The 12,067-nt window shown below is 40.7% G+C and overlaps 1 protein-coding gene across 2 annotated transcripts in view; it reads left to right on the top strand.

Moving 5' to 3' along the window:
• Positions 1-1,205: 1,205 nt before the first annotated feature.
• The window catches only part of LOC139480089 (plasminogen receptor (KT)-like), a 133,202-nt gene continuing 122,340 nt past the window's right edge, over positions 1,206-12,067 (top strand). For both annotated transcript variants that reach the window (XM_071263101.1, XM_071263100.1), the window contains exon 1: positions 1,206-1,319. The gene's annotated coding sequence lies outside the window, so the exon portion shown is untranslated. The remainder of the gene's footprint in view (positions 1,320-12,067) is intronic.

The following is a 12,067-nucleotide window of genomic DNA, read 5'->3' on the forward strand; positions in this document are numbered from 1 at the left end:
ACTTACCCAGCTCAAAATCAGAAATCAAAAGTGGCACTAAACAAAAAATCAACAAAAAATGGCAAAATATATACCCCAACCCAATTAGCCAAATCAGGAAAGTACTTAAAAAAACAACCTAAATTAACTCAACCAAAAATACTACACCCATCCAAAAAAATCGACAGAATAATTACTAAACAACAAACAGGCCACACCAAACTAAATAATCACCGTAAAAAAAGCAGGAAAAAGGAAACTGCTCACATTACAAACAACAAGGAACACCAGAACAGGTACTCATTCACTGCACACACTACCAAACACACCGAACAACACTACAGACCACACTAAATCTTAAAACCGCACTTACACTAGAATCAATCCTAAATCCACAAAATAAATTAGAAAAATTCAAAGCCTTAGGCATATACCTAATTAAAACACGACTAATTAGTCGCATTTAAACCCCAAATAAAATAATAAAACCAAAAGTACCTTATCTAACAACCACCCTACACACACAGCTCCCTTAGTTCGTCCTCCACCCACTCTTGGCTTTCATTCAAAATCTCAAAATTTCAAAATTACTATATAAGCAGCCCCTAAAGCCCCCCTCCTGGGTAGCACAAACTCACTTTTCCACTTTTCGGAAACACATTAAATGGCCTGGGCGGGCCCGTGTGCGACATACGCTTGCAGTTGGAAAGCGCAAGTTAAATCTCCAATATAGGTAAGTAAGTAAGTAAGGAAGGAAGGAAGGAACTGTCAGTCATCGCTCACCAGAATCTGCTGAGGTACAGTCGGCTCCCGCGCCCTGAATCAGGACCATTTATTTTACGGCTTTCGATTAGGAGGTGTGGTTGGGGGAAAAATAGAGTAAAGATTGAATAGGTTTGTTTAAGAGACGTTTTACTTTCGGGAATTAAGTTGGAGGGGTGGTTAAAAGAACAAGTTTAAGAACTAAGGTTGAATTGGGTTATGTTAGTAGGTTATAACCAAGTGACCAATTATTAAGTGGAGGAAGATTTTGCCCTGTGTGTGTGTGTGTGTGTGTGTGTGTGCAACAACAAAAACAAATGTGTACACTAACTTTGGTCGCCGCCTGTCATCACTTGATTGACTAGTGGTAGCGATAGTATCATAGAGTTCCGCGAACGGGATATCGCTGTGAGGAGCTTACGTCCCGCTTGGCGCAAGCTGACTCCGCGCAGAGGGACCCGGGAACCTGCTTAGTGTGCATTCGGACTGACAAGTTCCCTGATTCCAAGCTTCGTGTCGCGGCTTCTAAAATTTGTAGTATCCTATATACTAATACTGGGAACTAGCTTAGATCAAAGGTATGTATTCTATCGCTGTCATCAGTGACAGCTCCCACTGTGGGCCAAAAACATGCATGGAGCTGAACTCATAACGAACTGATCGTTGTGTATTGAAACGATTCGTAAATTCATCTGGCAAATAAGGTTGGGTACCTTGCCAATCAAATACCCATTTTCGATCCTTTCGCACCCCGTACCCTTAAGGTAAGGTAAACAATCGGGTGCTGATAACTTGAGCACTGATTATTTGTATTAGCACCCATTGTCCTGTGTCTGTTTGCGACTTTAGACACTCGTCCGAAGCCCAAGTTTAGTAAAATTCTGTTTAATCTATTAAGAACAGCTTATAAATGCCATATGATAACAGTAAATTCTACTGTAAATGATGATGCTAAGAGACAATTTCCGGCGAGGGCTAGTTGACTCAAAAGGTTTTGGCACAGACTGCCATGGTAAATTGTTGGCTAGTTACATTAACTATTTATCCTAGGTTAATTTCAAGCGGGCAATGTGAGTTTGATCCTCTACTAAGTGAAATCTGAAAAGTGGGCCTCGTAAAGCACATTTGTCACATTGCTGTGATTGTTTCAAAGAATCCATTTCAGCTTGACAATACATGGGTGAAACTGACATTAATAATAAACGTCCATGTTCGAATCCTCAAAGGCTTTCCTTGTACCAAATCTGTCAAATATAGACACCACTTGCAGGGTATTGCCGCTACGAAATTGTCTTGTGCAAGAGTGTCCAAGTCTGTTCTAAACCCATTTCCAACCTCGAATATGTTCGAATCCCCAAAGGGTTTGCTTTTACCAACTCTGTCAAAAACAAAACTAAAAAGGATATCCAAAAACGGCTATGACAATTTGTTGTGTTCTGTATGGAGACAATTCTCAGAATGTTTGAATTCATTTCATGCAGTGGAATCAGGGGAGATAGTATTTGAAGACAGGTAACCCAAAATCCCTGTGAAAACCTTGAATCCAATATGGCTACCAAACCAAGTGATCAATGACCAAAGTCAAAGAACAAATATTATCAAGCAACTTAAGCAGTAGATACATGCAAGGTTTGAAAGTAAACGAACAAACGGTTGTGGAGCAGCACGGCAGAACATATCGTCTAAAAATACTTGTTTTTCAGTTATCTGTGCTTGCCCTTTGGGCCTACAGCCTTGGGTTTTTGGCGGGCACTAGTACCCAACCGTCTACATACACACACAAAATTTGAACAAAATCAAGCCAGTGGTTATTTTGCTAGCTCTGGCGGAATAATAATAATATTAAATCAACGATAACACAGGGCTCTTCAGCCTTTTGGCTTGGTGACTCTTTAACTGGCTGTCACTTCTTTGTCATTTGAGCTTCAATCAAATGGATTAGCGTTGTGAGTTTGTCAGGACCCCGGGTCTCTCTCGCATTGCTGGGATAAAGTGCCGAACCTGTTTCCAACCTTGTCCATGTTCGAATCCCCAAATGGTTTGTTTGTACCGACTCTGTTAAAAGCAAGGAAACACTTGTGAGACATCACAGCTACGCCATTGACGTGTCCCAGAACATCCCGGGATGTTCTGCTCCCATTTCTCACACCGTTCATGTTCGAATCCGTATGGTTTGCTTGTACCAACGACGTCAAACAGAAGGAACCGCTTGCGAGACATCACCACGTGTGTCCCAGTGAGTTCTTAACCCATTTCCGACCTTGAATCCTCAAAGGGTTTGCTTGTACCAACCCCGTCAAAAGATAGTCACCGTTTGCAGGACATCACCGCTACGAAATTAGCGTGTGTCAGTGTTAACCAGAGTGTTCTAAACCCATTTACCACCAAAACAATGTTTGAATCCTGATAATCGCCTCTTAAGACAAGCATGGGCTGCTGAAGACCAATTCTAACCCTTATCTTCAAGGCTAGTGTACACACTAAAAGACACTTGACGGTGAAAGGGAGATAATCCTAGGTTTTCTGAGTGATTTATTCGGTATTTTGTCAATATTACCACCAAGCGGTGTTACTTTTTAGAACCAAGAACAAAAGATGAGGTACATATGTCTGACTAACTTTCAATAGTTTCTGTGGAGCAGCAGGACAAAATATATCGTCTAAAAATACTTGTTTTTCAGTTATCTGCCGTTGGGCCCACGGCCTTGGGTTTTTGGCGAGAGCCAGTGGTTATTTTGCTAGGTCGGGTACAAAAATCAGCGGAATAATAAATAATAATAAATCGAACGATTACAATAGGGCTCTGTGGCCTTTCGGCTTGGAGCCCTAATAATAATAATAATAAATCGAACGACTACAATAGGGCTCTACAGCCTTTCGGCTTGGAGCCTTGATAATAATAAATCAAAATATAGCTGCAAAGCAGCAATGGCGGGCTCCAAGTTACACTGTGCACACACGTCCATGTTCCAATCCTTAAAGGGTTTCCTTGTACCAAATCCGTCACATGTAGGCACAACTTGCAGGGTATCGCCGCTACGAAATTGGCGTGTGCTAAGTCTGTTCTAAACCCATTTCCGACATCAAACATGTTCGAATCCTCAAAGGGTTTGTTTGTACCAACTCTGTCAAAAGATAATCACCGTTTGCAGGACATTGGCGTGTTCCAGGGGTGTCCCAAATTTTAATCAAATATTACCACCAAGTGTGGTAACTTTTTCCATGCACCCAAGAACAGAAAATAATATGCATATGATACACTAACTTCATGTAAACTTGCAATAGTTTCTGTCAACAAGCTAACAAGATATGATCGTTAAAGTAAAATTTCGGTATTTTTTTTTATCAAAATCAAAATCCAATACAACCGCAACTAAAACAGATATCCAAAAACGGCTATTAGAGTTTGCTGTGTTGTGTGTGGAGACAATTCTCAGAAAGTTTGGAAGCATTTCATGCAGTGGACTCGGAGTTGTTTGCGTTTGAAGACAGGTACCTAAAAGACACTGTGAAAACCTTGAATCCAATATGGCTGCCAAACCATGTGACCAATGACCAAAGTCAAGAACAAAAAATGTCAAGCAGCTCAAGCAGCAGATACATGCAAGGTTTCAAAGTAATCGGATAAGCCATTGCGGAGCAATAGGGCGAAATACATCTTCAAAATATTCTGTTCTTTTAGTTATCTGCCCTTGGCCTTTGGGCCTACGGCCTTGGGATTTTGGCAGGCACTAGTACCCAACGGTCCACATACACACACAAAATGTGAACATAATCGACCGTGTGGTTATTTTGCTAGATGTGGTACAAAAATCGGCGGAATAATAAATAATAATAATAATAAAATATAGCTGCAAGCAGCGATGTCGGGCTCCCGCTGGTTAGAATTGTAGAAGCGGATCCTGTTCTATTCATAGAAGTACTTTTGCAAAATTGCACTTTGGTTATACAGAGTACTAAAAACCAATGAAACAGTTCTTAAATAAACTAATTTGTTACCATTAATGCATTTTCTCCTGTTGATATATAAAGGCATTCAGATATGCGGAAGGATATGTGCTATAATGTTGTTATACATGAATTATGTATCATTTCTCTCTTATATGCTGCATGACTACAATACTCTACCAATACACACGAAATTTAGCCGAAATCGGACCAGTAGTTCCAGAGTAACAGGTGTCTAGTGTTGTGCTATTTGGCAAGTTGATGGACTGGGGCCAAAGAGTCCCATTTTCAAAAGGCTGTAGTTTCGCTGTCAATTGAGCTACAGACAAACGGTTTGGTGTTCTGGAATCGCCAGGACAAGGGCTATCAGGAAAATATATCACATTTGACATAAATACATGTTTTCTTTGAAGTTGTTAGTATGGTACTTGGAGCCAAAGTCTGGAGAGTTTGGAAGCTTTTGAGCTGGTAGTTTGAGCTGAGGAGATTTTGGGAGGCAAGTACTGAGAAATCTGCTAAAAAACAGTGCAAAAACACTTAATCCGATCTGGAGGCCAAACGAAGCAATTTCGCTACATTGGATTAGTAGAGAAATTTTTGGCCATCTGATTCCGCACCTGTTCAAAAATTTTGGATGTCTTTGGAGCTTTCGTGGCGGAGATTTTAGCTGTTGAAATTGCGATTTTTTAAAGTTGTTTTGAGTTATCTGCCCTTAGTCCTTGAGTCTAGAGTCTTGGGATTTTTGTGGGCATCACTTCAGTAGCTAAGCTATCTTGCTGCAAAATTTCAAGAGATTCTGAGCAGTAGTTTTGGAGTTCGGATTGGAACAAAAATCAGCGGAATAATAATAATAATAATAATAAATAAATCTAACAATAACAAGAGGGCTCTTGCCAAGATGGCAGGGAGCCCTAATTAAAGCTGCAAGCTGCAATGGCGGGCTCCAAGTAACACTGTGCCCAAACGTCCATGTTCGAATCCTCAAACGGTTTCCTTGAACCAAATCCGTCAAATGTAGGCACCACTTGCAGGGTATTGTCGCAAGGAAAATGGCGTGTGCCAGGGTGTCCAGGTCTGTTCTAAAACCATTCCCGACCTTGAACATGTTCGAATCCATAAAAGGTTTGCTTGTTCCAACTCTGTCAAAAGATAGTCACCGGAAATCGCCGCTACGAAATTGGCGTGTTCCAGGGGTGTCCCAAATATAAATCAAATATTACCACCAAGCGGTGTTACTTTTAGCATACAACCAACAACAATAAATGAGATGCATATTGCACACTAACTTCATGTAAACTTGCATTAGTTTCTGTGGAGAACCTTACAAAATTTCGTTGAAAAAATTGATCAAAATCAAAATTCAATACGTCTGTAACTAAAAAAGAATTCCAAAATCGGCTATTAACGTTTGATGTGTTATGTATGGAGACAATTATCAAAAAGTTTGAAAGCATTTCATGCAGTGGACTCGGAGTTGTTTGCGTTTAAAGACAGGTACCCAATAAACACTGCGGAAACCTTGAATCCATAATGGCTGCCAAACCACGTGACCAATGACCAAAGTCAAAGAACAAAAAATGAGGTACATATAGCACACTTACTTCATGTAAAACAATCAATAGTTTCTGTGGAGAACCTTACAAGATGTGATATTTATAGTAAAATTTAGATGAAAAAAAATGATCAAAATCAAAATTCAATACGTCCGTAACTAAAAAAGAATTCCAAAATCGGCTACTAAAGTTTGATGTGTTATGTATGGAGACAATTATCAAAAAGTTTGAAAGCATTTCATGCTGTGGACTCGGAGTTGTTTGCGTTTAAAGACAGGTACCCAAAAAACACTGTGGAAACCTTGAATCCTTAATGGCTGCCAAACCATGTGACCAATGACCAAAGTCAAAGAACAAAAAATGTCAAGCAGCTCAAGCAGCAGATACATGCAAGGTTTCAAAGTAATCGGATAAGTGGTTGCTGAGCAATAGGGCGAAATACATCTTCAAAATATTGTGTTCTTTTAGTTATCTGCCCTTGGCTTTTGGGCCTACGGCCTTGGGTTTTTGGCGGGCACTAGTACCCAAAGGTCCACATACACACACAAAATGTGAACAAAATCGAGCCAGTGGTTATTTTTGTAGCTCTGGTACAAAAATCAGCGGAATAATAATAATATTAAATCAAACGCTAACACTGGGACTCTACAGCCTTTCGGCTTGGTGACTCTTTAACAGGCTGTAACTTCTTTGTCAGTTGGGCTCCAGTCAAATGGATTAGCGTTCTGCGTTCGTCCGGGCCCCGGGTTCCTGTCGCATTGCTGAGATAAAGTGCTAAATCTGTTTCCCACCTCGTTCATATATTCGAATCCTCAAAGGGTGTACCTGTACCAATGCCGTCAAATGTAAGGAACCTCTTGTGAGACATCACCACTACTAAATTGACCTGGTGTCCCGGGATGTTTTAACCAATTTCCAACTTCGACCATGTTCGAATCCTCAAATGGTTTGTTAGTACAAACGCCATCAAATGTAATGAACCGCTTGTGAGACATCGCCACATGTGTCCCAGTGTGTTCTTAACCCATGTTTGACTTCGACCATGTTCGAATCCGCATATGGTTTGTTTGTACCAACGCCATCAAATCTAATGAACCGCTTGTGAGACATCACCACACGTGTCCCAGTGTTTTCTTAACCCATGTTTGACTTCGACAATGTTCGAATCCCCAAATGGTTTGCTTGTACCAACGCCATCAAATGTAAAGAACCTCTTGTGAGACATCACCACTACTAAATTGACCTGGGTGTCCCAGGATGTTTTAACCAATTTCCAACTTCAACCATGTTCGAATCCTCAAATGGTTTGTTTGTACCAACGCCATCAAATGTAAGGAACCACTTGCTAGACATCGCCACATATGTCCCAGTGTCTTCTTAACCCATGTTTGATTTCGGCCATGTTCGAATCCGCATATGGTTTGCTTGTACCAACGCCATCAAATGTAGTAAACCGCTTGTGAGACATCACCACATGTGTCCAGGGTGTTCTACACCCATTTCAGACGCCGTCCATGTTCGAATCCGCATATGGTTTGCTTGTACCAACGCCGTCAAACGTAAGGAACCGCTTGCGAGACATCACAACATTTTTCCCAGTGAGTTCTTAACCCATTTCCGACCTCGAATCCTCATGTTCGAATCCTCAAAGGGTTTGCTTGTACCAACTCCGTCAAAAGATAGTCACCGTTTGCAGGACATCACCTCTACAAAACTGGTGTGTGCCAGAGTTAACCAGAGTGCTCTAAACCCATTTACCTTCCAGACAATGTTCGAATCCCGATAATCGCCTCTGAGACAAGCATGGGTTGCTGAAGACCAATTTTCACCCTCATCTTCAAGGGTAGTATGCATACTGCAAAAGACACTTTACGGTCAAAGGGAAATAATCCTAGGTTTCCTGGGCGATGTATTCGGTATTTTGTCAATATTACCACCAAGTGGTGTTACTTTTAGCATGCAACCAAGAACAAAAGATGAGGTACTTATGTCCGACTATTTTTATGTGAACTTTCAATAGTTTCTGTTGAGAACCTTACAAGATATGATGTTTAAAGTAAAATTTCATTGAAAAAAATGATGAAAATCAAAATTCATTACAGTCGTAACTAAAAAAGATATCCAAAATCGGCTAATAAGATTTGATGTGTTATGTATGGAGACAAGTCTCAGAAAGTTTGAAAGCATTTCATGCAGTGGATTCAGAGAAGATAGGTTTTGAAGACAGGTACCCAAAAGACACTGTGAAAACTTTGAATCCAATATGGCAGCAACTAAAAAGATATCCAAAATCGGCTAACAGAGTTTGATGTGATATGTATGGAGACAATTCTCAGAAAGTTTGGATGCATTTCATGCAGTGGGTTCAGAGGAGATATGCTTTGAAGACAGGTACCCCCAAAATCCTGTGAAAACCTTGAATCCAATATGGCTGCCAAACCACGTGACAAATGACCAAAGTCAAAGAACATAAAATGTCAAGCATCCAAAGCAGCAGACACATCTAAAGTTTGAAAGTAATTGGACAAGCGGTTGCGAAGCAATAGGGCTAAATATAGCTTTAAAAATTGTTTATTTTTCAGTTATCTGCCCTTGGTCTTTGGGCCTACGGCATTGGAATTTGTGTGGTATCTGGTACATAAGTATCTGGATACACATACAAAATTTGAACGGAATCGAGACAGTGGTTATTATGCTAGCTCTGGTACAAAAATCGGCGGAATAATAATAATATTAAATCGAACGATAGCACTGGGACTCTTCAGCTTTTTGGCTTGGTGACTCTTTAACAGGCTGTAACGTCTTTGTCAGTTGAGCTCCAGTCAAATGGATGCGCGTTCTGCGTTCGTCCGGGCCCCGGGTTCCTGTCGCATTGCTGAGGTAAAGTGCTAAACGTGTTTCCGACCTCGTTCATATTCGAATCCTCAAAGGGTTTACCTGTACCAACGCCGTCAAATGTAAGGAACCTCTTGTGAGACATCACCACTACTAAATTGACATGTGCCTGTGTGTCCCATGATGTTTTAACCAATGTCCAACTTCGACCATGTCCGAATCCTCAAATGGTTTGCTTGTACCAACGCCATCATATGTAAGGAACCACTTGCGAGACATCACCACACGTGTCCTAGTGTGTTCTTAACCCACGTTTGACTTTGACCATGTTCGAATCCGCATATGGTTTGCTTGTACCAACGCCATCAAATGTAATGAACTGCTGGTGAGACATCACCAAACGTGTCCCAGTGTGTTCTTAACCCACGTTTGACTTCGACCATGTTCGAATCCGCATATGGTTTGCTTGTACCAACGCCATCAAATGTAATGAACTGCTGGTGAGACATCACCAAACGTGTCCCAGTGTGTTCTTAACCCATGTTTGACTTCGACCATGTTCGAATCCCCAAATGGTTTGCTTGTACCAACGCCATCAAATGTAATGAACTGCTGGTGAGACATCACCAAACGTGTCCCAGTGTGTTCTTAACCCATGTTTGACTTCGACCATGTTCGAATCCTTAAATGGTTTTCCTGTACCAATGCCGTCAAATGTAATGAACCGCTTGTCAGACATCACCACATGTGTCCCAGTGTGTTCTTAACCCATGTTTGACTTCGAAAATGTTCGATTCCTCAAATGGTTTGCCTGTACCAACGCCATTAAATGTAATGAACCTCTTGTGAGATATCCCCACATATGTCCTAGTGTGTTCTTAACCCATTTCCGACCTCGAATCCTCATGTTCGAATCCTCAAAGGGTTTGCTTGTACCAACTCCGTCAAAAGATAGTCACCGTTTGCAGGACATCACCACTACGAAATTGGTATGTGACAGAGTTAACCGGAGTGTTCTAAACCCATTTACCACCCAGACAATGTTCGAATCCCGATAATCGCCTCTTGAGACAAGCATGGGTTGCTGAAGACCAATGCTAACCCTCATCTTCAAGGGTAGTATACATACTGCAAAAGACACTTTACGGTCAAAGGGAAATAATCCTGAGTTTTCTGAGCGATGTTTTCGGTATTTTGTCAATATTACCACCAAGCGGTGTTACTTTTAGCATGCAACCATGAACAAAAGATGAGACACATATGGCACACTAACTTCATGTAAACTTTCAATAGTTTCTGTGGAGAACCTTACAAGATGTGATCTTTATATAAAGGAAAATTCGGTGAAAGAAATCATCAAAATCAAAATCAAACAGAGCCCTCACTAAGACAGATATCCAAAAACGGCTAACAGAGTTTGGTGTGTTATGTATGGAGACAATTCTCAGAAAGTTTGAAATGATTTCATGCAGTGGATTCAGAGGAGATAGGTTTTGAAGACAGGTGCCCAAAAGACACTGTAAAAACTTTGAATCCAATATGGCAGCAACTAAAAAAGATATCTAAAATCGGCTAACAGAGTTTGATGTGATATGTATGGAGACAGTACTCAGAAAGTTTGGATGCATTTCATGCATTGGATTCAGAGGAGATAGGATTTGAAGACAGGTACCCCCAAAACCCTGTAAAAACTTTGAATCCAATATGGCTGCCAAAGCACGTGACCAATGACCAAGATCAAAGAACAGAAAATGTTAAGCACCCGAAGCAGCAGACATGTGTAAAGTTTGGAAGTAATCGGACAAGCGGTTGCGGAGTAATAAGGCGAAATATATCTTCAAAAAATACTTGTTTTTCAGTTATCTGCCCTTGGCCATTGGGCCTACGGCCTTGGAATTTTTGTGGTATCTGGTACCTAACAACTTGCACACACACACAAAATTTGAATGAAATCGAGCCAGTGGTTAAACTGCTATCTCTGGAACAAAAAACGGCGGAATAATAAATAATAATAATAATAATAATAAATAATAATAAATCGAACGATTACAATAGGGCTCTACAGCCTTTCGGCTTGGAGCCCTAATAAATAATAAATCGGCCGATTACAATAGGGCTTCCAGCCTTTCGGCTTGGAGCCCTAATAATTAAAGCTGCAAGCAGCAATGGCGGGCTCCAAGTAACACTGTGCACAAACATCCAGGTTCGAATCCTCAAAGGGTTTCCTTGAACCAAATCCGTCAAATGTAGGCATCACTTGCAGGGTATCGCCGCTACAAAATCGGCGTGTGCCAGGGTGTACAGGTCTGTTCTAAACCCATTTACGACCTCGAACATATACGAATCCATAAAGGGTTTGCTTGTACCAACTCTGTCAAAAGATAGTCACCGGAAATCGTCGCTACGAAATTGACGTGTTCCAGGGGTGTCCCAAATATTAATCAAATATTACCACCAAGCAGTGTTACTTTTAGCATACAACCATGAACAAAAAATGAGATGCATATGGCACACTAACTTCATGTAAACTTGCAATAGTTTCAGTCAACAACCTTACAAGATATGATCTTTAAAGTAAAATTTCGTTGAAAAAAATGATCAAAATCAAAATCCAATATGGCCGCAACTAAAAAAGATATCCAAAATCGGCTATTTACGTTTGATGTGTTGTGTATGGAGACAATTATCAGAAAGTTTGAAAGCATTTCATTCAGTGGACTCAAAGTTGTTTGCATTTGAAGACAGGTACCCAAAAAACACTATGAAAACCTTGAATCCAATATGGCTGCCAAACCACGTGACCAATGACCAAAGTCAAAGAACATAAAATGTCAAGCAGCTCAACCAGCAGATACATGCTAGGCTTCAAAGTACTAAGATAAGCGGTTGTGGAGCAATAGGACGAAATACATCTTCAAAATATTCTGTTCTTTTAGTTATCTGCCCTTGGCCTTTCCGCCTACGGCCTTCGGTTTTTGGCGGGCACTAGT

Source organism: Haliotis cracherodii, unplaced genomic scaffold, assembly GCF_022045235.1.
Source record: "Haliotis cracherodii isolate W230 unplaced genomic scaffold, xgHalCrac1.p SCAF_4, whole genome shotgun sequence".
NCBI lineage: Eukaryota > Metazoa > Mollusca > Gastropoda > Lepetellida > Haliotidae > Haliotis > Haliotis cracherodii.